Source organism: Gadus macrocephalus, chromosome 6, assembly GCF_031168955.1.
Source record: "Gadus macrocephalus chromosome 6, ASM3116895v1".
NCBI lineage: Eukaryota > Metazoa > Chordata > Actinopteri > Gadiformes > Gadidae > Gadus > Gadus macrocephalus.
In genome coordinates, this window is record NC_082387.1 from 8476160 (window position 1) to 8493648 (window position 17489).

Here is a 17489-nt window from a genome sequence, read left to right on the forward strand (position 1 = left end):
ATCGCTTTATCAAAATGTTCTTTAAAACTCCATTTATAATCTCCCTGTCCTTGTTGTTTTCTTTTTCGTGTTCTTAATTTGTAATGCTCTCTGTATCGCTATAACATGGGTCGGGATCAACTCTCAGCCTATTGGACTATAGATATAATGTATTTCAAGGTCCAGACCCCTTCGTAGCTTTGATGAAATATGAAGGGCTAGTTGCCCTTGAATGACGGCCTTTTGATAAAAAATCTCATAGTTCGCTCACAATGAATCTACATACATTCAGTCATCATCGTTTCAATCTTTGGCGCGTAGGCCTATATTGTACCAAATGGACCCAGGGGCCTCTGTGCACGAAAGAGCCCTCCGCAATAAGAAAAGATATATAAAAATTGTAAATCAGCTCGAACCCTCGGAGAAAACGTTCTTCTTCAACGAATCCTGTCCATAGCCGCGGGAACGTATTCTCAGCAGGGGGTGCTGAAAAAAAAAAACTCGGCCTGCACTAGACTCGCAACTCGCTACATTGATAAAAAAAGATATATAGCAGCGCAGCTCAATTACACCAGTGCAATATTGTGCATGCGCGCACAGTCGAAAATCGATCGTTATGTTCACACCCAGCTGCTCACGGAACAGGTTTAGCGCACCACCGCTCGCGATTTCGGTTTTGCCGGGCGGAATATTATATTTATTTATTTATTATAAAATCCGCCATCAAATAGCTTAACCTCACGCCTATACCGTCCAAGCAAATTTTAGAGAATAAATGACTGAAACTGTTTTGTTTGCCCTCTCATTTGGGTGCTAACGCGTCTTCACTCGGTAATGGCCTCCACACACCGGCGCCGCAGCGGCGCGTAAAAAAGTCTGCCCCCATTATTCCGGGTGTACTAGCCCACACCGGCGCCGACTAGCTGCGCGGCAGCGTTCCGCGCTGCGCCGCCCAACTACTCTTCGAGCCAATGTTCTATTCCCGAGCGTCGCCGCCCCTGAAAAAGCGCTTTGTAAAAGCTGGTTTGTACATCCCGGGTCCCGTAGGCACCTCCATATCTACCCCTCACCACTGGATGTCGCCCTCTTTCGTTTGTGAGAAACAATTACGAGAATGGACGATGAGAGACTGGTCGTCGAGGTGGAAAAATATGTCGAATTGCATGACCAAAGTACCCGTCATTACAAAGACAACTCCAAAAAGGTCATTGCCTGGCGAGCCATAGCTCTGGAGATTGGATCTTCAGGTGAGAAATCAACAATGGTGGACTAAGTAACCAAACCATTAACCATAATGGGAAATAGACGAAATCAAGTCACATATAATCACACCATGTAGGTAGAAACCAGATTACTTGTAATATATATTTTTTTATTTAAGGCAAGGCAACTTCATTCATATAGCACTTTTAATACATGAAGCAGACTCAAAGTGCTTCACATCGAAACATTCTCATACAATAAAATAGATAAGTAAAAGAAAACACAGGCAAAGCTCAAAAATGCATTGTCATGTATTAACTGTCTCTCTGGTATCAGATCATGTATTAACTGTCTCTCTGGATTTAAAGAAAAATAACATTAAGTGTCTCGAGCACTCAAATAAAATACACTGGCTACTGAATCCAGCACAGCAATAACATCACTGTATTTATCCCGAGGGATAAAAAAAAAGTATATATATATATATGCAAAAGAGTATACCAGAGAGGGATAATAACTAGATTATAGGTCATCATATAGGCTGCACCATATGGTTCTGCCATTGCACACTTAGTGGCGAATTGAAATATTGGCGTGCCTCTCAGGATCTGCACGGAGCTCCTGGACCAGATTGTGGCATACCCCCTGTTCTTGTCTCTGTTCATTGATGGGGTGCACCCAAACCCTTCGTCTTCTCCTTGCCCGCCTACAGCGCAGGAGAAGAAGGGCAGCCCCCCTCTGTCTGGCAACAGTTATTTATTCTGTTGAAAAACTCAATAAAATGTAAAAGAGCTTGCTCAATTAAAATGGATAACTACTGGCTGCATACATGTAAATGTGTGGCTATGTTAAGGCTATATAGATGGATAGATAGATAGATACTGTATTGGTCCCAATGGGGATCAATAAAGCCATCCAGGAGCTCAATACAATAAATACACACAATAACAATTGGCCTTAAAAGGTGACTGCACTATATACCAAAAAGGCTTAATAGAAGGTCCTGCAGTTATTGAGATTGTTGATGCAATAGATGAATAATGGCAAAACATAAAATAAATAAGAAATGACGATAAAGTGCCCTACAAACTAAGTTGATCAGATGCTTGAAAACATACTTTCACTTCGCAGATTATACATTTTTCAAATTATTTAGCCAAAAAGATGGAAAATAAATAAACTAGGCTACAATAGGCTACTCACCCATTGCGTTTCGTCTCTATGCTGCGGTTGATTGACAGGTGAGACACACACACACACACACACACACACACACACACACACACACACACACACACACACACACACACACACACACACACACACACACACACACACACACACACACACACACACACACACACACACACACACACACACACACACACACACACACACACACACACACACACACACACACACACACACACACACACACACAGGTACTAATTAGACACACCGAAGGTGTCACGTCGCGTCCTGCTACGCGGTCCAATGCCGCCATCTAGTGGCTATGGGACGCTGGTGGGCCTCCTTCTCCCGCACCTGGACGTAATTATCCTTTCCTATCAGCCGGCGCCAGTTCGTCGCTACGTCTTTACAGTTAGTATCGGTCCTACCAGCATTCTCAAGTATTACAGCAGCCTGTCCCCGTAGTAACTCTCTCCTTCCCTTTCTAGTAGGCTATTCTCCGGTCGCCGAACCCCTGCCTGCCTGACTACCCGCCTGCCGTCGCTCCCTTGCTTGCCTGTCTGACTCTCCTGCCGGTTCCTGATCCCTGCCTGTCTGACTCTCCTTCTGGTTGCTGATCCTCGCCTGTCTGACTCTCCTGCCGGTTCCTGATCCCTGCCTGTCTGACTCTCCTTCTGGTTCCTGATCCTCGCCTGTCTGACTCTCCTGGCGGTCCCTGATCCCCGCCTGTCTGACTACCCCGCTGGTTCCTGATCCCTGCTGGCTGCTTGTCTGACTACTCGCCTGTCTACGGAATAAACCCCTTTCCTTTATTCCGTCTCCGTCTCCCTGTGTCCAGCATTTGGGTCCCCTCGTCTGTTCCGTGACAGAAGGATAATATAATTTTTTTAGACCTAGAATTAAATTTTTCCTCCTTATTGCCCTAGGGAAAAATAAAACTGCCAAAATTAAAAAAGGAAACTGGCTATTGATAGGTCTAATATTGTGCACTATTTTGTTGTTTCAGAATTATGCCTAGGTCATATTTCACCATAGATGTTTATTTTAATTATTTTTCAGCTGTGATAATTAATAAAACGATTGTGTTTTTGAAGTCATTCATTTGTGTTTGTCCAAAATGTGTCATTACTTGCTGCTGAAAATGTCTGGCCCAATTGAATTATTTTTTAATTCTGGCCGAACTGAATTTGTTATTGAACAGCCCTGCCCTAGGGGCTAGGCAGAGACAATGAGGATGCAATATAACAACTGTATTTTTAGCTACTGTAAAGTTTTTTGATTGACGGGTTCAGTTTCATGTTTATTTTTCCTCATTGCCCTACGGTCTAGGCAGTCATTTAGGATGAAATAGTTATTGCATTCTTATAGCAGCTCTCATTTCACATAGACTTAAACCATAGATCATACACCTTAATTGCTGCATTGATTAAATGTTAATCCTGACTTTCAGTTAAACGCACTGTGGAAAAAGAGATCAACAGAGGTGATTGTTGCAGTGCTTCCATCCAAAATGAAGGGTCGAAGCCTCATTATTCACCACTCTGAGCTGCTTTTACTACGGCCACACCTGTGGTTGACAGGAGAGGTAGGCATCTTTCAACCGCTTCCTCTCACTGCTTGTCTTAAGCAATATAAATGCATTAAAGGAATTTATATGAACATTTCAAAACACAGAGGGAATGGAACGGGGGTGCATTATAATGTCCCCTATCTCTTGGCCCCTATCTCTTGGCCTTTTGGCCGTTGAAATTACATTATTCATTTCATTGGCCAAAAAAGTAGTTTGCTTTCATATGGCGATGCTGTGTGCTAATGTTAACCAAACATTATGTTGTGTTCATCAGATAATTCATGGATTGATGCATCTCAGTGCCTACAACACCAATGTTGTAGACACCATCTACTTGATGGACCATTACACTGCAGGTGTTATTTTGTTTGGCGACAGAGATATAGTACGCCGTCAAAGTTTACCTAAGGCAATATGTTCAACTATCGAAGATGGTACACAAGATAGACATCAGGATACTCATAGTTAAACAACTAACTTACATTTTCATCAAATCAACATTTTTTTTTCATGCTGTAGGTCAACTTTGAAAAGTATGAGGCAGTACTATCGTTCGTCCACGTGAATAACAATCATTGGAACATGCTGGTTTGTCGCTTTCTTAATGTTCGTTCAGATGTTTGCTATCACATCGTGAAATAAAGTATTGATTACAGTAGACCCTCTTTTTTCACAGTACATTCACGCAAATTCTGGAACAGTGTTTCAAATGGATCCATCACCAGCGTCCTCTGAGCTTGAGGACTCTACACACGCCGCCCAGAGACTACAGTTAATTAAATTATTTTAAAACATTGTGGTGATTGTGAAGTGCAGACAGATTTCTACATAACTTCTGGCACTGACTGCTATGACCGTACTACGTGTTGTACTGACTACTAGTACAAAAGGAACCATGTGATTCGACTGTATAGTTTTGGAGAATATATCCTTTGAAAACCTCACATATACATTTCTTTGGCTGATGGAAATTGCATTATGTTAGCACCTCAAAGTGAGCTATAGACAAAAATATACATAAATTCCGGGACTGAATGATATGACTATACAAGCTGTTGTGATTTTGAGAAAATGTCCTTTGAAAACCTCACTGTTATAACTGGGCAGAGTATTTAAAAGATGTTAATCCGCTGTCCACTAGGTGGCAGCAACCCTTTGTTGTTACGGTTGAGTTAACCTATGAGTGAGGCACAGAACAAGTTCAGTCAGCCATGTGCCCTTGTTTACCATGTTACGTATGCTGCGCACACTGTGTTCGTCAGGAACGAAATAAAGCTCCTTAATTGTGCAATAAGAAGCCTCCCGTGAGTTACTACATAAATGGCGACGAGGATAAACCAAAGCCGATGCCTCGTGGGGATGCAAGCAAAACAGTAAGACTGCAAAGTTGCTACGTTCGAATCCGAATTGGACGTTCCCCGGGAACAATCATGGCGGCGGCCTTGGTAGGGAGCACCGCTCCGTTCGACAGTGAGACGCAGACGTGGGAAGAATATTGTGAGGTTCTCCACCATTTTTTTGAGGCTAATGAAATCACAGATGCAAGTCGGCAGAAAGCTATATTGCTCAGGGGTCTCATTTATAAAACTGTGCGTGTGATCGCTACTAAAAGTGTACGTATGCCCAAAAGCCAAGTATTGCGTGCGCCAAAAAATATTCCGATTTATAAAACCCTGCGTACGCACACCGTACGCAATCTTTGCTTTATAAATCACAGAGTGCCTACAAGTGTGCGCAGCTGAATCAGCTTCACGTTCCGCCCTGTATACGCCCCTTTTTAACCATAAATGGTCAATGCAAATGACCTCATGAATTCGATCTGCATATAAAACAGACTCAGATGCAAGTATTATGTCTTGTCCGAAACAATGGCAGAAGTACTGAGAAAAGCAAAAAAGCGAAATTTCACGGAGGTTGAAGTGGAGACACTTGTGGGTGAGATGGAGGCCCGAAAGGTAGTTTTGTTCGGCGGTCACGGGATTGGGATCACCAACAACAAAAAGCAGAGTGAGTGGCAACATGTTGCTGCAGCAGTGAACTCTGTCAGTAGCACGGAGCGCACAGTCCCAGAATTAAAAAAGAAGTGGTCTGACATAGTTACATATTTTTATGTAGCCTAGTGTTATGGTCCCTAAATACCCTCTCCCTCCGAATCCTGCCATTTGCATGGTCCGCCAGAAGTGCCATATAGTGCAGCATTACCACGGCGCAGACCTCTGTATTTATAGGGTTACGGTAATAAGACTGACCGAGAACACCTTGGATAATCAGTTTGTAATCACCCACGTAAAATGTTCTTGAACATAACCCCTTTTTAATGCGTGATTTGTCATGAAAAGCATCAAGAGTAACGGACAACGTTTGTGATGAGGAGTGTGGCTTGGTTTTCCACACTTGGGATTTAATTGACATTTGATTATGTGTTTACAGTGTCACATAAAAATATTATGTTATTGACACATGTTGGACAGATGCTTTATTCCATGCAGTCGCGCCGTCAGTGGACAGTAGGCTATGGAGTGACGGGATTAAATATAGAGAATTTTTTTTTATTTGTATTCTAAGGAGATGTTTCTGGAGTAATAACTGAGAAATAACGCAGTCGATTTAAATTATTCTGATTAGGATTTAACGCATGATACGGGTTGAAATTAAATTTATGAAGGGCGATGATAAAACATAATCGTTCTTCTCACTCTACAATTCTTCGGTCTGACTTCAGTTCACCACCACACCATCTGTGTCGCCAATTCTCCTTTTCCTCCAAACCATGCGTACGCATGGGTCAGAGTTTGCTTAGGGCTGCGCACATTTTCCCGTCAAGTTGGTTTTTTATAGATCACAACCTTGGCGTGGAAAGTCACGTACGCCAATTTCAGCCCCATTTTGTGCGTACGCAACGGTTATAAATGAGACCCCAGTTCTGTGGGAAGTCAGACGTACAGCCTCGCGAGGAACCTTGTCAGTCCCGCCAAGCCCGGAGACAAGACGTTTGCCGAACTGGTCAAGATTTTAAAGGAACATTTCAACCCCAAACCCAGCGAGATTGTGCAGCGGTTCAAGTTTAATTCCAGACAAAGGAAGCTTGAGGAAACGGTAATGGAATACATCGCTGTGCTAAGGAAGTTAGCACTGGATTGCAACTATGGAGACAAGTTGTCAGAGATGCTACGCGACAGACTGGTTTGTGGGATCGGAGATGACCGCATTCAGTGCCGACTGTTGTCAGAGCCGGATTTGACCTTTGAGAAAGCACTGAAGCTGGCACAAGCCATTGAGACAGCCAGCAAGGATGTAAAGGATTTACAGTCTCTGGAGTCTACACACTCACACATGAGGGCACCTCAAGCAGTGCACAAAATGTCTACAAAGCAGTTCCCCACTAAGCAGCAGCACCAGAATAACGCTTGTTACAGGTGTGGAGGTGAGCAGCACAGGGCTGGGGACTGTAGGTTTATTAAGGAAACCTGTCATAAGTGTGGGAAAATGGGCCACATTCAAAAAGTGTGTAGGTCAGGTGGCTCAGTTAGCGCTTCACAGGCTAGAGGGGGTGGGGTACCAACAGGGAAGTATGGGAAACCTCAGGGAACACATGTCAGCCAGGGGGAGGGCGACATAGACGAAGATGAAGTCATGTTCACACTGTACAAACTAGAACAACTAGACATACCAGCAGAGGAGCCATTTATACAGACATTGACTGTTAATGGGGAGAAACAGCAATTTGAAATGGACTCGGGGTGTGGGGTAACAGTAGTGAACCACTCTGTGTACAAAACCTTATGGGGGAAGGAGGTGCCAGAGCTACGCTCCTGTAGAGTGAGGCTTAAAACATATACAGGTCATAAAGTAAATGTTGTGGGAGCAGCAGTGGTTAAAGTACAGCATAAACAGCTAGTAGAGAACTTACCATTGGTAGTGGTGGCAGGTTCAGGCCCTAGTCTAGTAGGCAGGTACTGGATTAGGAGGCTAGGTTTACAGTGGAAACCAGAACCCCAGATCCACCATGTTCGGACAGAGACCCCAGAGAAGGCACAGAGGAGACCAGAGCCACAGATACTCCAGGTTAAAGCCACAGATACCACAGGTTAAAGACGAGACCTTGGGGGAGATACTGGGGGAGTTTGGGGAGGTTTTCGAAGACAAACTAGGGAGATTCAGAGGCCCCCCAGCAAAAATATATGTGGACAAGGAAGCAGCCCCCAGGTTTTTTAAAGCCAGACCTGTCCCATACGCCATGAGAGGGAGAGTTGAGGCTGAACTCGACCGTCTCCTTGCTGAGAAGATAATTGAACCAGTAAAATATGCTGAGTGGGCAGCGCCGGTGGTCCCTGTGTTGAAGCCAGATGACACAGTAAGGCTATGCGGAGACTACAAACTGACAGTGAACCAGATCTCAAAACTGGAGCAGTATCCAATCCCCAGAATTGAGGACCTGTTAGCCATTCTTTCAGGTGGTGTGGCCATCTTCCTGGATGACATCCTGCTGACGGGAAAAGACGACAAAGAGCACCTAAAGACTCTGACTATGGTGCTGAAACGGCTACAGGAGGCCAGTCTACGGCTCAAGAGGACCAAGTGTGTGTTCATGAGTGAGGAAGTGATATTTTTGGGTCACAAAGTGGATGCAACAGGACTGCACCCAGTGCATGAGAAGGTGGAAGCAATCAGAGAGGCACCATCACCTTCAAATGTGACAGAGTTGAAGGCATATCTGGGACTGTTAAACTATTACAACAAGTTCCTACCAAATCTGTCTACTGTCCTTGCTCCGGTGCACAAACTGCTACAAAAAGACACAAAGTGGCAGTGGGGAGATGCACAACTAGCAGCCTTTGAAAAATCGAAAGAACTCATGCAGTCAGCTCAGGTGCTTGTGCATTACGATCCAGAGAAGGACATTGTGCTGTCATGTGATGCGTCACCATATGGGGTAGGTGCCGTACTGTCACACCACATGCCAGATAGAACTGAAAGACCCATAGGTTTCACCTCACGAACACTAAACACAGCAGAAAAAAACTACTCACAACTGGATAAGGAAGGGCTCGATGTGATGTTTGGAATACAACGCTTCCACAAATACATTTATGGACGGAAATTCACTATAGTGACAGACCACAAGCCCTTGTTGTCACTTTTCAATGAGATGAAAGCAGTACCACAAATGGCCTCGCCCAGGATCCAAAGGTGGGCTGTAACACTGAGAGCCTACGAATACACAATAGTGTATAAGGAAGGAAAACATCACAGCAATGCAGACGCTCTCAGCCGCCTTCCTTTGCCAGATACACCAAAAGTGGAGACGTCGGAAGAGAGGGTTCTCATGCTGGAGAGCTTGTGACATCTGATCAAGTGGAAGCATGGACAGACAAAGATCCAGTACTGTCGAGAGTGAGAGAAATGGTTCGCGACGGCTGGTCAGCAAAAGAAAAAGGGGAGGAGTTTGCCCCTTATGAGGTGAGGAAACTTGAACTTAGTATTCAAAATGGCTGTGTAATGTGGGGGTCGAGAGTGCCAGGCCAAGGAAGTGTCATGAGACAACTTCATCAATGCCACCCAGGAGTCTCCAGGATGGAAGCATTGGCTAGGAGTTACGTTTGGTGGCCGAAGCTGGACAAAGACGTGGAGGATACAGTAAAGGCCTGTACAACATGTCAGGAGCATCGCAACGTCCCGGCACCAGCTCCGTTACACCCCTGGGATTGGCCCGACAAGCCCTGGAGTCGTATTCACGTGGACCGTTCATGGGAAAAATGTTTTTTGTGCTCATAGATGCACATTCAAAATGGATGGACGTGTATCCGGTGAACTCTGCCACTTCAGCCACCACAATTGAGTGCCTGCGTACCAGTTTCAGTAACCATGGACTACCTGAGTTGTTGGTGTCTGATAATGGCACTTGTTTCATCAGCACAGAGTTCAACGTGTTTCTAAGTAAAAAATGGAATCCGTCATGACCTCTGCACCCTACCATGCCTCCAGTAACGGGTTAGCAGAGAGAGGGGTACAAACATTTAAGAGAATGATGAAAAAATGTCCAGAAGGCACGCTGACAGCTAAAGTAGCCAGAGTGTTATTCAGCTACAGAGTGACACCTCACACTACAACAGGCCTTTCACCAGCAGAGCTGCTTCTCGGGAGGAAGCTACGTTGCACTTTGGATTCAATCCACCCAGACCTAAACAATAGAGTGCAGAAAAAACAAGAAAGACAAATAAAAGATCACAACAAAAAGGCAAAAGAACGCTGTTTTAAAACAGGAGATTCAGTGCTGACCCAGAACTTCAGTTTTGGACCCAAGTGGATTCCAGGAATCATTGAGTCAGTGACGGGACCAGTGTCATACAAGGTGATGCTGGGTGATGAGAGAATAGTGAGGAGACATGTGGATCAGATTCTTGATCACCACCAGATACCAGAAAGGAGCAATGAAAAACAACAGACTGTTTCAACTCAGCCCAACAAAAAAGATGAAGCATGGCTGGATGCTGAGGAGGTTGTGCTCAGTGGTGACCAGTTGGAAGAGCCAGCAGCAACAGAAGCTGTAGGAAGTTCAGACCAAAGAGCTGTGGCAAACCAAACTCCAGTGAAGCGACTGGCCAAAAGGGAAACTAAGTTGCCCAGTTATCTTAAAGACTTCCAGTTGAACTAAGAGAAAGAGACTCATTGATAAGTGGGTCTTAATATGGACACCTAATCAAACAAGAAAAGAAACTGATGTTTGTATTGTTAGAATGTTTAAAGAAAAATAAATAATAATAATTGTATAACCTGCTTAAGGAGGGAGGGATGTTATAACTGGGCAGAGTATTTAAAAGATGTTAATCCGCTGTCCACTAGGTGGCAGCAACCCTTTGTTGTTACGGTTGAGTTAACCTATGAGTGAGGCACAGAACAAGTTCAGTCAGCCATGTGCCCTTGTTTACCATGTTACGTATGCTGCACATTGTGTTCTTCAGGAACGAAATAAAGCTCCTTAATTGTGCAATAAGAAGCCTCCCGTGAGTTGCTACACTCACCTATGCATATTTTGGCCTATGCAAATTGCATTATGTTGGCACTTTGAAGTGAGCTATAGACAAAATAATAGATAAGTAACAAGTTCCGGCACGGACTGACATGACCATATTAACCCTTGTGCTGACTACCTGTACACAAGTAACCATGTGATTTTTCTGTATAGATTTTGAGAAGATGTCCTTTGAATACCTCACCTATGCATATTTTGGCCTATGCAAATTGCATTATGTTGGCACTTTGAAGTGAGCTATAGACAATATAATAGATAAGTTCCGGCACGGACTGACATGACCATACTAAGTGTTATACCGACTACTTGTACACAAGTAACCATGTGATTTTACTGTATAGATTTTGAGAAAATGTCCTTTGAAAACCTCACCTATGCATATTTTGGCCTATGCAAATTGCATTATGTTGGCACTTTGAAGTGAGCTATAGACAATATAATAGATAAGTTCCGGCACGGACTGACATGACCATACTAATGCCGCTTTTCCACTGCATGGTACCAGCTCGACACGACTCGACTCGACTCGACTCGACGCGAAAACATGGTATCTGGTACCTGAAGTGGCTGCTTTTTTTAGTACCGCCTCGCTCTAGGTTCCAAGCGAGCTGAGCCGATGCTAAAAGGTGACGTCGGCAGACGGCCGGCCACTGATTTGCCAGAGAGTGTGTCGAAGTCACGAGAGCGACATGGCAACCATGCTGGTAACAGCCATAGCAGCGCCGCAGCCAACATATTCCACTTCTTCAACTTCTTCAACATGCCAGCAAATAATAGTAATGTTATCGATGTCCTCCATTGTTGTTATGTGGGTTCTGTCCATGTGTGGGTTGCGTAGGTGTTGTTTGCGTCGCGTACAAAAATACGTCACGGCCTTTTCGCGCAGCCGACCCCGCCCATGTCCAGGAGGTACTATTTGCGGTGGAAAACGACTCGTGCTGCTACCGTGTCGAGTCGTGTCGAGTCGAGCTACATGTGCGGTGGAAAAGCGGCATTAGTGTTATACTCACTACTTGTACACAAGTAACCATGTGATTTTACTGTATAGATTTTGAGAAAATGTCCTTTGAAAACCTCACCTATGCATATTTTGGCCTATGCAAATTACATTATGTTGGCACTTTGAAGTGAGCTATAGACAAAATAATAGATAAGTTCCGGCACTGACTGATATGACTAACTGTTGCCCCGACTGCTTGTACACACGGAACCATGTGATTTTACGGTACAGATTTTGAGAACATAACTATAACCTTTGAAAACCTCACGTGCATGCTTGGTCTTTTGAAAACCCTTGTTTGTTGTGGACGTTTTCACGCCGATCTGGTAGCGTTCGCAGCGATCCACACAAACGCACAACCGTAGGTGAAGGCTTTTACTTTGAAAACGTTGCGAGATACCACACAAAGGCTGTTCAGAGTAGAGGCGCACGAAGATTTTGTGTGACGGCTGGCTTAACCGCGGATGGACGAATGACGGCTCACTTGACCGCAGTATATTAAAGGGGACATTAAGTGTTTGTTGACGGGTAGCCCGATTTTTTAAGGGATTTAATCTATGAATATATTTTGTGACAAAAAATAACAAATATTGCCAAATACAATTCGCGTTTATTTTTTAAGTTTTGGTTAAGGTTTCGGCACCTGTGTGATTGAAGGATCATACTATGGATCATAATGCATGTGTTGGTATGTAACCCAGTGGCATTATGTGATGTATTCTTAGTTTTATTATACTGTTTGTTTATCTTACCTTTTGATTTAGGCTAACGATAAGATACTTTTATTATGTCTGACAACTTCACGCATGAATAGTCTCACACTCACCAAACTCACACAGCATAGGGCTATATCTATAGGGCCATATAGGGCTTCATAAGTAAACTGGTAAACAACTTGATGCATTACACCAAGGTAATAGTATATGCTTTATGTGCGTATAAAGCATAATGCCTAGCTTTAAGTAGCCTACTTCTATTCGTTGGCTTAGAAAAAATAGTAGGCATATACATTTTATTGAGAGCAGCATAAGCCAAGCGTTCTGGTGTGTATACTGGGTGTTCTTTATTTATTATGGAGGCGATATTATTATTTGATGGATGCGAATGCGTATGATGCGCGCTCCCGCGGAGGGGGTGAATGTTCTGGCGGTCATGCAATATGTCTTCACAGCGTGTATTCAGCAGAGGTCCAACCATCCCACTAAAAATACATCAATTTTATTTGGCAGTATTTGGGATTTTGTAACAAAAATATGACTTGAGTAGTGTACATTTTTTTTTATCAAATACAGTTCTGTCTTCCTTATGGTTAATTTCCCCTCCCCAACCCTGATGAAACGCCAAGTTGCTTGAACCATATGTGCCGAGAATTCAAGGCGCAATCTGCATCCGAACTGATATTAAAGGGCCCTGGCCCCTGATATTAAAGGGCCACAAGTGGCCGTGTCCACCTTAATTACTTAATCACACTCACACCTGGTGGTATAATAGGGCCCTTTAAAATACTTAACGTCGAAAACATGTAACAGTGACAGACACATTCACTTCTATCCACTGGTCGATAGGCGGCAGCACTAACCCAAATACGGTACTGTGAACGCCTGTGATGGACAGTGAATAACCGCTCGATGGAGCAAATCGACTCTTTTTCCATCGACGTCATGCATGCTCAAACACAGCAGCTTCACATCGTATTCCGTTATTGGTGCACATCTCTCCATGGCTGTCCGGGCAGAGCGTGTCCCGGTCAGGAGACGACATAGCGCGGTGTAGCCAGCTGTGATTGACCAGTGAAACGGGAGGAGGGCGAACCCTGTGACGTCATCCCAACCGCGTCTCACACGTAGCCGCTTTACGTGCTGATTTTCACCGCTCTTATACGTGCGGCTTCCCTACCAACCTTATCTTTGTATACAGACCTACATTAACAACAGTGTGTCCCTCACATATCATGCGTGTCGCACAATGCGCCAAAGTCCAAAACGGAATCCCAGGATATCCCCTCCCAACACCCCCACCCATCCCGTCGTGGTGAGGATGAGGAAAAACCCTCCTCCTCCTCTTTTTTTGTTACCTCCGCCCCCTCTAGTGTTGCCAGATTGGGCCAGATTTCAAACCAAATCTGGAAACCAATCTGGTTACCAGATTGGGCTTGAAATCTGGCCTAATCTGGCAACACTGGCCCCCTCTCTCCCCGTTCACTCCCCCTCCTCTCCCGTCCACTCCCCCTCTCTCCCCGTCCACTCCCCCCTCTCTCTCTCTCCCGTCCACTCCTCCTCGCTCTCTCCACTACCCCTCTCTCCCATCCACTCCCCCTTTCTATCCCGTCCACTCCCCCTCCTCTCACGTCCCAACTCGGGAGGAGCGCCACCGGTCGGTTGAAATAATTCCCCCCGTTCTCGGCCAAAATGGAGGAGCTTCCTCGCCTTTTAAAGGGAGCACAGATCGCACGCGTGTTACAACCGTGAGAGCTGACCCCCGTTTCAATGGAAAGGCGTTAAACTGCGGTGGCACTGATCCGTAAAGACGCTTGGGATTAACGTTTCTCGGGATTTTTGTCCGTTCCGGTGCAGCGCGCAGTGATGAGTGCGGGAGAGGCGCTGGATGAGGCTGCGAAGGACGCGGCAGACATAGCGGCGTTTTTCAAATCCGGTAAGTCAGCTTGAGAGGGGCGAGTCTCCCTCTCCTCCTCGTCTGCTACATCTATCAAACCATACACGCTTTGATGGGTGAGTGGGGACACATTGTTGCCAGGATAGACCCTTATAAACGTTGCAAGTGAAGGGGTGGATAGCTGTTTTACGCTCGGTGCGTCGATGATGCGCCCCGATCATCAAACGTAAAGCAAGTTACTTATCCAATTCTAATGTGTGAACTATCCCGATGCTGCAATATTTTGATGACAACATCGCGTTTGCATGTATAAGGCCCACCTCTCGGATCATGTGCACCCTGGGGTCCGATTCGACCGGGGGTGCAGAGCGAGGGGTGGGTTTTTATGACACTATTCCTGAGGAAATAGGGCTGCGTTGTTGTTCTGACGTTGTATGCGATCCATCATCACTGGATCAGGCAGGCAGGCCCAACGATTTGTCATTTGAAACGGATAAAAAAAAACACATGTGCAAAGGGGTGAAAACGTTTAACACATGGATTTATTTGCTGACAATTAATTCCATGGTGGAGGTGTTTCATAATGCGAGACAGCGAGGCTGATCCGATCGCCTGCTCCCTCAATGCAGGGCTTCTCCTTATACCATATCGTCATCATAACAAATGGGGTAGCGCCACCGGTCGGGCTGCCCCATCCATCCCTCAGCATCTCGACCCTTCCACGGCTTGTTCTGATGGATATGCCACCGGAAATACCCGACCCCTTCCACGGGAAACGAATGCAACTTCACGGCTGCATCCTACCGTGTTGTCAGTCATAAGATGGGCTTCGAGTCGAATGTTGAGCGTTCGATTAAAAACGGAACTGATTTCATTGCAATGGGAACGAAGGGGAACGAAGGGACGACCATATTGGATCAATTCTGTTTTTATATAGGGTGTGAGGGGGGAGGGGGGATCTTTGCAATAGCGTGAAGTGTTGGACCACCACTGCTCATCAAGCAGCTGTCTTGCTCCCTGGCTCTCTCAGCTGTTTCTCCCTCTCTTCTCCCTCTCTGACACCTGGTGCCTGGAGGTCTACCACCCAGCCTCCAACACATACAGGAATAAACAAACTATTTCCCTTACAGCTCTCCCCAGCTCTGCTGGCTTTCTTCTTCATCACTTCCTTTTAATTCCCTGTGTGTCTCACACACACACACACACACACACACACACACACACACACACACACACACTATGAATCAGTTCGTTCTCCTTCCCCCCCCCTCCTCCCCCCACTCCTGTTTTTTACTACCGGAATAGGATTTGCCCCTCGGACTGTTAGGAATGTCGTTTCAAAATGATTGTATTCAAATCTATCTCCTGTGAATGGCTGGAGTGCTGCCAGCGCGTTTTGCCATAGCTGTGCAGCCGCTGCTGTAGCTGTGTTACATTAACAACACAAGACTTGGCCCGTGGTGCAGTCGGGGGTCTTGGGGATGTTTATACAGGCGGCGAATTCAGTCCATACAGTATCCGTGACGTGGACAAAAAGTAGGGTCACATGACCTGCGCTTTTGCTTTGTATACAAGTTGGAGGATTGGAGGTAATCCTGCAACAACAGAGAAACGTTACTTGGCTCTGTAACGCAAACAGGCTAAAGCAAAGCCCTTAAGTGGCAATGACACACTTTATTGGAGAACTTACAAGAACATCATTAACCAAAGAAGGACAAACAGCCAAACAAAGTGGGTTTAAGACACAGGGGCCCATGATAAACCCTGGAGTTTATCTTAGCATGGGGTAGGAGCTGGTATAGGGTCAGGGGATTTCATAGAGTTTGAGGCTTTTATTTTGGTAGCAACTAGCTTATAAACACAGGGATCATATAATTGGTAATCAGCCTGTGCTGTTTTACTTGGTGGATCTCGCTGTAAGCGTCATACTAGACTTAGGTTTTCTTCCATTGCTGAGTGATGACCTAGTGCATTATGGCTGGTGCTGCCCACAGAGAGACATTAACGGAAACCTATGTATTAATATTTTAGTGTTGACGTAATCTGTCTCCACTCTGCGGCTCAGAGCAATGTAAGACCCTAGCCATGGATTCCATTCATCGGTTCAGTGTGGGTCTCTCTTTCACTAAACCCTATTACAGCATTAAATGAAACATCTATGGCGCTTTAATAACTGTTCTCCGGTGTCTGTCTGCACTGCTTCTAATCTCACAACTCTGCATCTGTTGGTCAAGTGTGTTAGTGTTCTGAATTCATCAGCTTCACTCATATGACTGCTGACGACTACATCTCATTGACGCACAATCATTCAGGTATTGTGTTGATCGGCGGTGCATCCATCGGATATCTTATTGGATGTGTCCATCGCGGTGGTGGTGGTGTTCACACACAAGCAGTTAGAATGCCGCCAGTCTGGCCCCGGCATTCGTCCTAATTGCTGCTCTCCTGCAGTGTGTTGAAAACCTTGGCACACAGCTGTGTGTGTGCGTGTGTGTGTGCATGTGCCTGTGTGCGCGTGTGTTTGTGTGCACATGCACGCATTGGTGCCCCAGTCATTGAAGCTCAGAATGTGGAAAATTCCTCCGGTGAAGGAAACCTGGCTGACTGACTGACTGCCTGACTGTGACTCTTAAGTAGCTGATTGGTCGGCTGAATGGACTGACATATGTTGAACGGTCCGCTGAATAGTTCACTTGCTTGCACACGAGGAACAGGTGGGTAGCGGGCGGTATGGTTGGTTTGCTAACTTATCAAATGGAAAAAGTACCTCTTAATTAACCGCCTGGTCGGTCAACGCCTCTGTTGATTAGCGACCAGCAACAGCGAGCTTTAGCGAAGAACTATTGTTCTCACCGGCTTTAGCTTTGTGTTTTGACAACGGCACAGCCATGACGCCAGTA

At 45.3% G+C, this 17489-nt stretch overlaps 1 pseudogene; it reads left to right on the forward strand.

The window, feature by feature from the left end:
- Positions 1-7949: 7949 nt before the first annotated feature.
- Positions 7950-10885, forward strand: LOC132459084 (uncharacterized protein K02A2.6-like; annotated as a pseudogene).
- The last annotated feature ends 6604 nt before the right edge of the window (positions 10886-17489 follow it).